This window comes from Leopardus geoffroyi, chromosome B2 (genome assembly GCF_018350155.1).
Source record: "Leopardus geoffroyi isolate Oge1 chromosome B2, O.geoffroyi_Oge1_pat1.0, whole genome shotgun sequence".
Lineage (NCBI taxonomy): Eukaryota > Metazoa > Chordata > Mammalia > Carnivora > Felidae > Leopardus > Leopardus geoffroyi.
The window spans coordinates 65,932,014-65,945,216 of record NC_059332.1 but is presented as its reverse complement, the minus strand read 5'-3'; the positions used below and the strand labels follow the sequence as shown (position 1 = coordinate 65,945,216).

Here is a 13,203-nt window from a genome sequence, read left to right as displayed (position 1 = left end):
GTGCTTACCCACTCCTGGATGCAGGCTTTCATTATCGGGTGCACAATAAATTGCACAGGTCCTGTTTGCCTTAGAACGTCAGAGAAGGGAAAATCACTCCTGGCTGGGAGGATCAAGGAAGGTTTTTATGCAAATAGGAGAAAGGATCTTTGAAAAAGTGGTCAAATAACAGACAGAAGGAGAACACCAACAACAAAAAAGAACATGGCAGGTAGGTGGCAAGTGAGCACAGCTCAGAGATGAGAAAGCATAAGACTGTGTTCAGGGAGAGGGCAAGGACCACCAAGAGAGGAGCCAAAGACTAGAAAAGATGAGTACTTGGAGAAAACAAAGGTATTCGTTTTCTATTGCTGCTGCAAGAAATTACCACAAGTAGACTGGATTAAAATAGCACATATCTAGTATCTTATGGTTCTAAGATTATAAATCCAAAATCACTCTCACTGGGCTGAAGTCAAGGTGTCAGCAAGGCTGGTTCCTTCTGGAGGCTGTGAGGGGAGAATTTGTTTAATTTTCTTTCTCAGCTACTAGCAGTTGCATGCCTTCCTTGGCTCAGTACCCCTCCCTGCCATCACTTTAATCTCCTGCTTCTATCTTCACATATTAACTGATACTCCTGCCTCTCTTATAAAGACCATTGTGATTACATGGGCTCACCTCAATAGCCAGGATAATGTCCACTGCACAATCCTTAATTTAAGTACATCTGCAAAGTCCCTTTGCCATATTCTAAGGTACTCTACTTCTAGATTCTAGATATTAGGACATGGACATCTTTTGGAAGACGTTTTTCAGCCTATCACAAGACTAAATAGGCAAGTTCACACAACCTGATGGCCCTCCTTGCCAAACTGGAGAGTACCAAGAACTACTAAAGATTATTTAAACAAGGAACTTAAAAGTAATATTTTAGGTTGACTAATCTGACATTTAGGATGATTCATCTATAGCAGTGGTTCTCAAAAGTTAAGAGTGTATAAAAATCATACTTAGCTTGTCATAAAACAGATTCCTGGACCCCTTCATCATTAGAGATTCTTATTCATTGGGTCTGTTGTGGAGTCCAGGAATCTTCCTTTTTTCAAATGACCACCCAAGTGATTCTTATGCAGATGTTCTAAGATCGTGCTTTGAGAAGTGCTGGTCTATGACACTTAAATATCCTTTGTAAGTATACACTCACTTCTTTGCCACTCCATGCAGAGAATCAGATCTGGATTAAAGAAAAACAAACCATGAAAATCAAATGCATACTTAAACCTATTTACAAACTTGTTTGTAGGACTTACCAAAAATCTAAAGTAACCTTAATACAACAAAAAGTCACTATTTTAAGTATAAAGGGAGAAAATCTCCTTGTTTTATATAAAGGAGAAGAAGGCATATGATAATTATGCATCTCTCTTATTGGACACATTACTGTAGGCCCGGCATTGTTCTCAGCACTATTTAACTCAATTCATTTAACTCTCACTCCATGGTTATTATTATAACCATTTTATGGATGAGAAAATTGAAGTTTAGGGGAATTAAACAGATTGTCCAATATTACAGCCAGAAAATGATAGACCTGGTATTTGGTCATTGTCTATCTGGCTTCTAAATTTATACACTTCTTACTTTGTGGCTTTCTCCTCTACAGGATGCTAACCCAAAGGATAGTAACTACTATACTCATAAATTTAAATATGAGTTGTATAATCATTTAATAGATATACTTGATTCTCTCTAAGAAGGAGAAGAAATAAGAGTGGAGAGAGAGAGAGAGGCAATGAACTAAGAAGCAGAGGCTGGGGTTTTATCTTGGCTCTCGGAGCACTATCTCTGGGATCTTGAACATAGCCCTTCATCTTCACGGTCTACATTTTCCTGACCTGAAAATAAAAGGACCAGACAAAATAATCTCTAAGACCCTCACTGTTTCAAACTTCCAGGAGTTTCATGATTATAGCACTTATGAGTCACATCAAACATCACATATCACTCCACACTGATTTGATCATGGTTTCCTTGAAAAGGGACTTGCACGTATTAGCAGAAACTTCTTTTGCTGAAAAGTGGCTAAATAAGAAAGAAATTGAAGAAAATTGCATGCTCAAAACTTGCCTAGAATCTGTGGGAACAAAGGGAAAAGAAAATATCCTTTACCACTTATTCCAAGAATACAGCAACATGAATAATATGATATAGTTGAGAGTAAAGGAGGAAGCAAAAAAAATTCTTGGAACAGACAACAATTAATTTGATAGATTCAAAAACTTAAGTGAATGCAGAGGAGTCCTGCCCTAGGAGTCTTGTCATCTCTCATTTTAGGTAAAATATGAAAAAGCATCCATTCCATGACAGATTAAAAGCAGCAAACCTACCAGAAGGTTAAGTGAGCTGTGCACTCACTTTTATAGAAGTAAAAAGCAATGGAGAAAATAGTAAGATTATAAAAAGCTGACACAATGACTCAAAAGCACAGGTTTTGAAGCTCCTTGGTATGGGGCAAAGGACACTCCAGAGACCAAATGGTGGAATGATAGTGAGTGCTGCCTTGGATGCCAGACAAATACATGGATTTGGATCAAATCTCTAACACTGACTCAACATTTACTGAGTCACCACCAGGCTTTACTTATACATCAGGCATAGGAAGGATGGGAATTAAGAGAGAGAGGAGATTCTTGCCACATTCTTCAGTAGTCTGGGACAAGGGTGAAAGATCCTGGTTGTATGTCATAAAGCCAGCAGGGCCCAAGATGAGGGTGTCAGTCCTTAAGGAAGTGCCTTGGGAGAGGCCTGGAGAACTGCTGCCAACACTAGAAGGTTCTGGAGATGATGCTGACCGAGTAACACTGTGCTGCCCAAACCCTGAGGAATTGTTCAAGGAGGCAAGGGAGTCACCAGAGAGACAAGAGATGAACCAAGAAGAGCTACCCACAAAGGGCCCACTGGGCCACCACCACCAAGAAAAGATGCCACCTTCATAGGAAGGACATCAAAGCAGGACACCACAAAGTTATAACTTTAAAAATGTGTATGACTTTGGAGTCACATGGACCTGGTTTTGAATTCTGACTTGGCTTGGTCGTTCAGTACCCAGATTTTTCACCAGTAAAATATCTGCCTCATCTCATTGGTGTGAGAATTGAATGAAATATTGCTGGCACATAGCCGGACTTCAGTTAGTTAATTTTTTTTTATTCTCTTGGTTTTTCATTACGTAAGAAGTTTGGGGTGTACTCAGAGGAACATATGAGAGAAGAGGCTTCCTAGTGGGGTTATTTTGGGAAGTAGCAGGTAGAATGGAACTGCAAGGGATACCTAATGTCTTGGAGAGATCTCTGCTTCTGTCTTCCATCTCAGTGTCCTTCATCTTTGGGGAAAGGAGACTATAGTAGTCTTTCAAAATACTTCTCCAGGGGAAGAATAATACTTTTCCATCTGAAACCTAGCATAGTATAGGGGTCTAAAATTCTGAGTGGAGTTCAGATACCTGCTGGTACAGGGCAGGATTCCAATTTATCCACCTAGGTTGCATGTTTTAAGGGAGTACAATTATGTTTTGTTCATCTTTGTATGCCCTACAGATCCAAACAAATAGTAGATGCTTAACAGTTTTTTAACGAATGAATGAATGAATGAATGAATGAATATCCTTTCCTCTGATCCCAGTAGTATCTCTTTTTCACTGATTCCATTTTACAACCATGTTTGAACCATTTCTTAGAAGTTATTTTTAGAAAACAAAGCCAGAATATTTTTGCATTTCAAATTTCTTTAATGTATATTTATTTTTGAGAGAGAGACGACAGAGAGCATGAGCGGGGGAGGGGCAGAGAGAGAGAGGGAAACACAGAATCCAAAGCAGGCTCCAGGCTCCCAGCTGACAGCACAGAGACCAACGCAGGGCTCAAACTCATGAGCTGCGAGATCCGAGCCAAAGTTGGACACTTAACCGACTGAGCCACCCAGGCGCCCTGATTATTTTTATATTTCAATACAAAAAGAGCAACTGATGAAATACTAGTAATTACAAAAGCAGGCTTAAAATGGGACTTATGTTGGGGAGTAGGGAGAAACTCATTTTTTTGTCCTTCCTTCTCTGGGCACCCCCCAAGTATGTGAAAGGATTTCAAATAAAACCGTAAAAAGGAGCAGAAGGGAACAATCTCAAGACCTGGCTTAGCTCCCAAATCTTCAAGTGAAAAGCAAGATAAAGATAAGGCAGCTGCTGCTGAATGCCACCAACTGCTGATGGAAAAGTGGCAAGCAGAGTAGGCAGACCAGCAAAGGATGAGGCCCACGTTTGTGACATAACTATTCAAACTCTCTTAGAGATCAGTTCAGAGGAACTCTTTTATAAGATCCCAGTTATCAAAAGAAATTTAGAAAAAAAAAAGTAAATGCTTGCTGCCAGGGCAACCTCAGTTTTTCAGGAAAGCTACTCAAGGGAAATTTTTAGCAATAGAAAGCAAGGAAGAAGAAAGGGTTCTTTATAGCTCTTAACCAAAACCAATTCGTAAAAACATACGGGTACTCCATGCATGAGGCACTGTGTATGTTTTGGGGTGGCTGTAGGGATTGGAAGGGGTACACATATAAAATACAGTCTTTGCCCTCTAGAGATTTACAGCTAAGGATTGGCAGTGTGATGTTTGGCAGAAAGAGAGTCATGCAAGGTCATGCTAGGGAAGACTCCAAGGCCAGATTCTAGCTACTGTTGTTACTACTGTAGTGCAACAGCTGAGTGAATATCTATTCAACAAATGGCCTTTAATTGAAATAATTTTTCAAAAGCCTTCTTAGTACTAGAAGCATTTTTCATGTTTTTAGAGAAATTTTTCATGTTTTTAGAGAAATTCATTCATGAATGCATAAACAGAAGTATTCACCCAGTTTTTATTTCTGTGGTTTAAATACACATTAAAATATCTAGAGGCAGGCTCATGGAGATGGATTTTAAGTAGAGACTTACTTAGGTGATGCTCTGTCCATTACTCTTTAAATATGTGGCTAATACTAAGATTAAAAGTCCAAAGCCTGTAGCCTTTATTAGATAATGTACCAAAAATAAGTGTTCCTATACTAACACTTCACATGTATTATTTTCTAAAAGCATATGTCATCCAAGAATGACCTCTCAGTGAAGGCATTGTTTGGCAACTCCTGAGAAATCCAAAGTGGTCAACCATTCCTCTTAAGCAAACCATTTTAACACTGGTGAAAGAACATTAGGTGTTAGGCATCCGGATTGTCTAGATTTGCTCAAACTGGGTAGAAAGCACTCTCTTTTGTGATACAGTTTACGAAGCTCACCAAATTATGCCAGTGAGACTCCACTGCTTTGGGATCATTACTCACATTTTGTCAATAGTCAAAAACAATGTTCACAAATACATTACAATATCTTCAAGAATCATCATTTGCCCCCACTAAAATGCAAATTATGTGGGAGCTCTATTTTATTTATAGCTATTTTCCCAGTCCCTAGAACACTCTTTGGCTTATAGTAGGTGTTTAATAAACATTGTGTAGATAAAATGCATAAATGAATTTAAATTGCCGCTTTGAGGTAGCACTGGGGAAGAGTGGCTAAAGAAGAAGAGGTTTCTATGTTTTATGAATAAGCATCCCTGCAATCTCTTCTTTAAAGATTGCTTTTGTTAAAATATAATTTTATCTCATTTCACCAAAGTTGAACATGTCTCTCAAATAACATTTTTAGAAAACCTAAAAATGACAGATTGTGTGTGTCTGACATCTGACATCCATTCAAGAGACAGTAATTGAACACCTACTATATAATGAGTAATATGACAGCCACAAAACAGTGAACCAAACATAAGTGGTCTTGTTTATGCCATAAAAACGTGAATATAAATTTAATCTTGTGGCTATAGACCCAGCCTTTACAAAATGTGGTGCCCAGAATTAATTCGCACAAAGTAAAGCTTCTGTTGAGATGAACAATTAAAGACCATGGAGAAGCCTCTGAAGCAGGTTTTCACCCACTGCATTTGGTATTGCACAAAAGCTAAATGAATATTCAACTAAGCAAAAAACCTTAAAACAAAAAGAGAAACATTTAAAATGCCTCCTCGATGCTAAGAATAGTTTTTCACACTATTATGGTCGTTCATTCATAAGTAAATAAATGAATAAAAACATATGACTACATGCACATACCATACCTTATACGTCCAAATAATTGATTTCCTTTATAAAATAGTTACTTTATAAGGTTATACGTTCATTTATTCTCATGAATAGCCTTTTAAGTATTTCAAAATTACTTTTTAATTTCCTTCGGAACTGTGTCCCATTCTTTTAAATTTACTCAAAGAATGAATTTTATTGTGGGAGGCTATAAAAGGATATTTGGAGTCCCTTATGATAAACAGTATAAATAATTAAGGTGGGCAATGGCATTTGGGTTAAGAACAAGATGCAACTGTAACATACTGGAAATTTTTTTAATGTGGTTCATAATTTGGTTATAAAGGCAAAACCAAAAGAAGAGCTCTAAAATAATTTTGAACAATAGCAATATCACTTGAGTAAATAGAAAACTTATTATGGCAACTATTAAGATCAACTCACATTGTCTTACTGAAATGTATTTTTGAATCTCAATACCTTATCCCTTAAAGATGCATTTAAGACTTTATTATTTTTTTCCTAAAGAAATCAGACATAGGACATTGCTGCAAATCTTTCAAATGACATACTTTGAAGTGAAATATAATTTTTTTTTTAATTTTTTTTTCAATGTTTATTTATTTTTGGGACAGAGAGAGACAGAGCATGAACAGGGGAGGGTCAGAGAGAGAGGGAGACACAGAATCGGAAACAGGCTCCAGGCTCTGAGCCATCAACCCAGAGCCTGACGCGGGGCTCGAACTCACAGACCGCGAGATCGTGACCTGGCTGAAGTCGGACGCTTAACCGACTGCGCCACCCAGGCGCCCCGTGAAATATAATTTTAATAACAGAGCTAAAATAATCCATGAGCCAATAAAATGTATTCAAATTTTAAATAATGGGATCTATGTCCCCAAGAAGGTCTATAGGAAAAGAAGAATTGACCTGTGTTTGATCTGATCTAGTTCTTTAAATTCAACTTAGATTGCCCCCCTCCACTACCAATTCTTTATATTACTTCTTTTAATTTTTAGGTAGACATGTGTGGTTTGTTATCTATTTGTTTGTGTAAGACCCCAGATATTAAGCCTTCTTAATGCTTTTTTTTTTTTAAGTAGGCTCCACAGAGCCTAACATAGGGCTTGAATTCATGTCCCTGAGATCAAGACCTGAGCTAAGACCAAGAGTCAGACACTTAACCAAATGAGCCACCCAGGTGCCTCAAGGCTTCTTGATGTTTTCATATCATTTAAGAGTTCTTTAGAGTAGAGGTTTCATTTATTAGATGACTTTCGTAAAATTATCATCATAAGTTCTTATAAATATGCTACTGTACTTTCTTTAAATATGTGTGCATATTTTATAAAAATATTTGCATTAAATAAAACATCAGGAAGGATATGGAAAGTTTAAGACACCAAAAGATTTAAATTTGAACACTACTGTGTGAGAATATTAAGATGAGCTTATCAGCTATCTGTTAATCTGTTATTAATCATATGACATACTTTCCATGTGAAAATTATCTATCTATTAAGCAATTATCTATTTCTCAAAATTAAAATAAAACATAAAATCCACTGCATTATTTTTTCTATGATACACATAATGTTTCTGGGCATGGACTCTCATGTTACAAGTCAAATGTTCTCTCTCTGTATTTCATCCTTAACAAACTGTACAAGAGTTCTTATTGACTTGAAATAGGTGCTTAATTATGATCTCAAGCATATTTCCACAATTTTACATGTAACAATATAAAAGTAATTATACCACAAACATCAATCTTGAACTTCTGAATTTTGATACACGCTATGGAGAAAAATTATTTGTAGATACAATATTTCTCAAGACTTGAAAAACTGAGATAATATTAGGATATTCAGATACTATGAAATAATTATTCTTTTTAAGAACTCAGTAAGAGATATCATTATAATTTCATAGTATTAGATTAATCAACATTAAAATACAATAGCATAAACCACAAGAATTATTTTTAAGATGTTTTATAAATGTGATTTTATAATTGATTCCCCTTTTTAATTTATATGTGTCTATATTTGAAAGTAAGCCATTCTGCAGGATGAATAAGTTCTAGAGATCTAACGTATAATATGGCACCTATAATTAACAACACAGCACTGTGTACTGGAAATCTGTTGAGAGTAAATATTAGGTACTCTCACCACACACACACAGAAAAGGTAATTATGTGAGATGGATAATTATCTTGACCATAATATTCATTTCACTAGTATATATGTACATCAAAACACAATGTTATACATCTTAAATATATATTTTTTGGCCTAGAAATAGAATTTACTTAGCAATATTATATTTTATGTGGATTATTTGAGAGGAATAAGTTAGCCACTTTACTCTCAAATTGTCTGGTTCAACTTCACAAAATGTGATTCATGGAATCTTAAGGAAGGGAACTCTTAAACACCTATTGTTTGTTAATTTCTTTTTTAAATTGAAGTGAAGTTGACATACAATTTAGTTTCAGGTGTACAACATAGTGATTCAACATTTATATACATTATAAAATGATCACCGAGATAAATCTAGCTACCATCTGTCACCATAGTTGTTAGATATTATTAACTATATTTCCTATAAAACTATGGAACGTGTCACAAATTTACATGTCAACCTTGTGTGAGGGTCACGCTAACTTTTCTATATCATTCTAATTTTAGTACATATACTTCCAAAGTGAGCTCAAGTATATACAATTTTTATTAAAAAAAAAACCAACAAAGTAAATTACATATGCTATTAAGCAAGTACATGTCCTCGGCCAAGGAGAGGATCCATCCTCTTCATATTTTAGTGAGAAACCAAGGAGACTCACTACCATGTGAAGGCAGGAATTGGTCTCAGCAAAACTTACATTTGGCTTTTTCTGCTCATTACCCATTTCATCTTATGCTTCAGAACCTTGTCTAAACCTCTGTAGCAAGAAAGTCTTTGTCATAATCAAAGCACAAACATTTCCTGAAAGCCTTTGGTGTACAAGATTGTAACTGTCATTAACAGCCAAAATCTGCAAGGTGAAAGCCAGGGCCTCAAGGGATTTGGCCTGAGGATTTGGGACAGGTTGGCAGAACCCGTATTGTGTAGTTGTACTGTGAACACACCCAGATACTGTCCAGTTTGTGTGCTACAAACACTGTATGTCTCTAATGATCTCACTGGTAGGTATAGAGATGGGAGTCAGTCTTCACACCCACCCTGCCTGAAATTGGCCACTTTAGGGATGAATCACATTCTCACTTACCTCAGTCCAATTAAAGAAATATTCACTAGTAAATAATTTGGCAACCACTTCTTTGTCATAAAACATATTTAAACATCAATTTTGGCCCCAACAGAAAGACAAATATTTGATGGTAGGAACAAATACTATGTTATTTAGCTAAATTATATAATTTTAAAACTCTTGCCTAGATTTAAAAAGTTCCATCTAATTTACAAAAGCCATTAATTTGCTCACAGAGACTGTATTTTTCCTCTTTGTAACATTTATTTTTGTTTTCCCATTTCCTTTATTATCTCCTGTTAGAAAACTGTTTCTAGCATTAATTTGTATTCTAAATATGATGGCAAAAATCCATCAGATTTATTGCCCAGACTCCCTGGTGCCCATTAATATGATTCTCAGGATATTAAGGGGAAATCAAGTTTTCGCTGTTTTTGAACTGCCTTGACATTAGCAGTTACCGTTTAGAAACTGATGGAAATTAGCCAGTATATGGAGTTCTGACATATATCAGTTGACAATTAAGCTCTGTATCTGCTGGTCATTAGTGAAATCACCCTAGCTACCAAATAATACCCGAGGTTACCACTATCTATATTTATGACAAAAAGAGATTTTTGCATGTCCTTTTGTAACCACATGATTATTAGGCATAAAGTACACAAGCAACTGCTCCTGAGCTACATTAGCAAAAAAAGGGAAAGCAAAGTATTTAGCCATATTGCACAGGACATTCTATGAGGATCTGTTCAGCACAGTGGAGGATCCATTTCCATTTTGAACTCTAAAGATGGTGTGAGTCTTCCTACCAAATGGGCTATAAAAAGCTCCTCATTGCTACAGCTCAAGGATGGAGAACTTTAGAGAAATAGAGCATAGCAGTTATTGTAGTGTTGCACAATCATGGCTAGCACTTAATAGAACATATCGGAGGAAAGGTAGGAATACTTTAGAAAGACATTATTTGATATGAACTTGAAATCTCAAATATGTAGAGAAATTAAGGCTTAGTAATAAGATCCCTTAAACAAAAAATGAACTCACCAGGAGCATGTCTCTAAGGTGCTCAGAACCTACTCCATAGCAGATATAAGTGCTCTTACAGAGGACTAAATGAAGACTGTGAGCACACAGAAAAGATGTAATTCTTCCTGTGGTGGTGGAAAAGGGCTCATAGGTGAGCAGACATTTGAGTTAGGCATCTGAGAATGAAAGGGATCTTATCATGTGGGTAAGGGGAAAGAGGAATCCATTCCAGTCAGAGGGATGAGATGAAGAAAGTCACAACTCAAGATGAAGTGCATACCCTTTCTAGAAACAATACAGGAATTATGTAGAGTGCTTGTGTTTAGGGTCATAGGAAGGATTGGATATAAAACTAGGAAGGCAAAAGAGTTTGGAAATATCATTTTAAGGGATTAAGTTTTACTGAATGTAAATGGGAAAATGTCTTTGAACATTTTTGAGAAGGACAGTGACATGAGCATATCTAGTCTTTATGCCCTCATGTAAGACAAAGAGCCCCATTTGGCCTTAGACTATTCCTTGAACCTAGAATGCACACACAATAAACTTAGTGTATTTTATTGATTAGCTAATATTCACACTGCTAAGTGTGGAATATCTGGAATATGGAATATCGACTGGAAAAAAAGGGAGACTAGAGGCACCAGAAGTCCTTAGGAGGCCTTGCAACTGTCAGGAAAGGGGAGTTATCCAATGAATCATGACAGGGGCCATGTGGTTGAGAGGTTGGGTATCAGAAGGAGAGGGATTTTATAACTCAAAGGAGCAGGTAGGTGAAAGGTGATAAGAAGGCCTTGAGGAGGAGGAAGAGGTGTGAGGGGTGTGGGGGGTGGGGGGCAGAAAACAAAAAAGAAGGGTGTTTGGGTGGGATACCTTGAGTTCAAAGCACCTTTTGGATCTTCATGTGGAAACATCCAATGTGGGGCTGGTGCTTAGGAGAAGTCAGCTAAAGATGTTAAATCCAAAGCCAAAAAGTTTGCCTATATTTCAAATGTGTGACTTGATATCAAGAATTGCATTTCATGCTAAATAGCAAACTCAACCAGCATTTTATATCTACTTCCCACCATCAGGATTTAAGTATCTATTTATTTATTTATCCTGTAAATATTACTGAGCTCCTGCAATATGTCAGGCATAGTTTTGAGTGTGAGGATGCAGCAAAGCTGAGAGAGACAATGTTCTTGTCTTGTTCTTATTTTCCGTTGGAAGATAATCCAAGACCAAATAAAGTAAAAAACATATAATAAAATTTCAAGTAGGATAAGTGTATTGAAGAAAAATAAAGCAGGGAGGAAGAAACAGAACTATCCTTAAACTAAATATTTATAACCCACAGTTGGGATCAAAACCAAGGACTACTTAATGACTTTTCTCCTTATTCTTTCTATTGCTAATAATAAATAAGAGTCAAGTGGGTCATCTACCTCAAGAAAGAGGACATTCAGAAGAAATGGAGAGGCAGGATTTTCTGCTGAATATTCTTGATCTCTCAGCTGAGGTCCATGACCCTAATTCAGCGATAAGAAAACTATGGTCATGAGAGTAAGAAATGTCCCCAGATGGTTCCATATAGCTCTTCTGCAAGGTGGAGAATCTATATGAGAATAACTAGGATTACACAAATTATACTCACAACTTTGGAAATTAATAAATTAATTAATTAACCAGTCTACATTTTTTGTAGACAGTATACAGGTGGTGAAATAAAATTATTTTTTACCATTTATTCAGGTCTTAATTATGACTTATCATGTGGTTATTCATGAAGCTAATAAAGTCTTTGTTATGCAGAGCGTAGGGAAGCACAGAGTGAAATAAAAAGAGGGAGGGGAGGAGATAGTAAGGCAAAAAGCGGTTGAGTTTTCATCCAGAGGGAAGACTTCAAATGCATTTGTCAAGAAAAGCTACTGGTGTTCCATTACTCAAATACGTTATTTGCAACTGTCGTTATGATCATAAATTAATGCATGGAATGATGATGAAATTATATACACACCCATGTTGGGAATGTGTCAGAGATGTGGTTCCAAGAGACTGTTATTATCTGAGGTAAATCCTGCACATAAGAAATCAAATCTTTTTGACTCAAAGATTGACAACAGTGATAAATAAATTCAAGTATTTTAAAGCCATTAGGATTCAGAAGTGTTCATTCATGGGCTAGGCTTGCTGCTGCATGCCACTCACTGCAGAGGATGAACTCACCTTTCTTCTTGAAACACTCTTCCTCTGGCTACATGTACCTCAGACTTTACTGATTTTCTTCTGACTGTTCCTTTGTTGTATGTCCGTAAGTTCTACCCAGCCTATGAATGTTGCTTTCTTCAAAGTTTCATTCTAGACCTATTTCTCTTTTCATATGAAATGCTCTCTGTAGGTAATCTATTCATTAATTCATTCAACACATATGTATTGAGTGCCTCCCATATGTCAGCACTGTTCCATGCACCTGGGATACATTTGTGAACAAAACAAATAAAATCCCTGTCTCTAGAGAACTGAAACTACAGCAAGTTTCAATTACTATATATATGCTGGTGAACCCCAAGCTTATATCTCCAGCTTCCATCTGTTTTCTGAGCTCCAGATTTATCCACTTACTCATTCTCCACTTGGATATTTTAGAAGCATCTCAAATTCAACATGTTCAAAATGGAACTGATTAGGTTTGGAGATAAACTTATGAATTCAGTGTTCCCTATCTCAAGAGTGGAATCAACTTCCTTCCATCTGCAAGGCCCAAAGATGTAGGAGTAATCCTTGTCCTGTCAGCT

At 36.5% G+C, this 13,203-nt stretch overlaps 1 protein-coding gene and 1 non-coding gene across 4 annotated transcripts in view; both read right to left on the bottom strand.

The window, feature by feature from the left end:
• KCNQ5 (potassium voltage-gated channel subfamily Q member 5) overlaps window positions 1-13,203 on the bottom strand; it is a 514,493-nt gene that overhangs the window by 418,718 nt on the left and 82,572 nt on the right. The gene's annotated exons all lie outside the window — the stretch shown is intronic.
• LOC123610038 lies at window positions 8,756-8,857 on the bottom strand. The gene has a single exon (XR_006718069.1). It is a non-coding gene; the product is annotated as a U6 spliceosomal RNA (small nuclear RNA).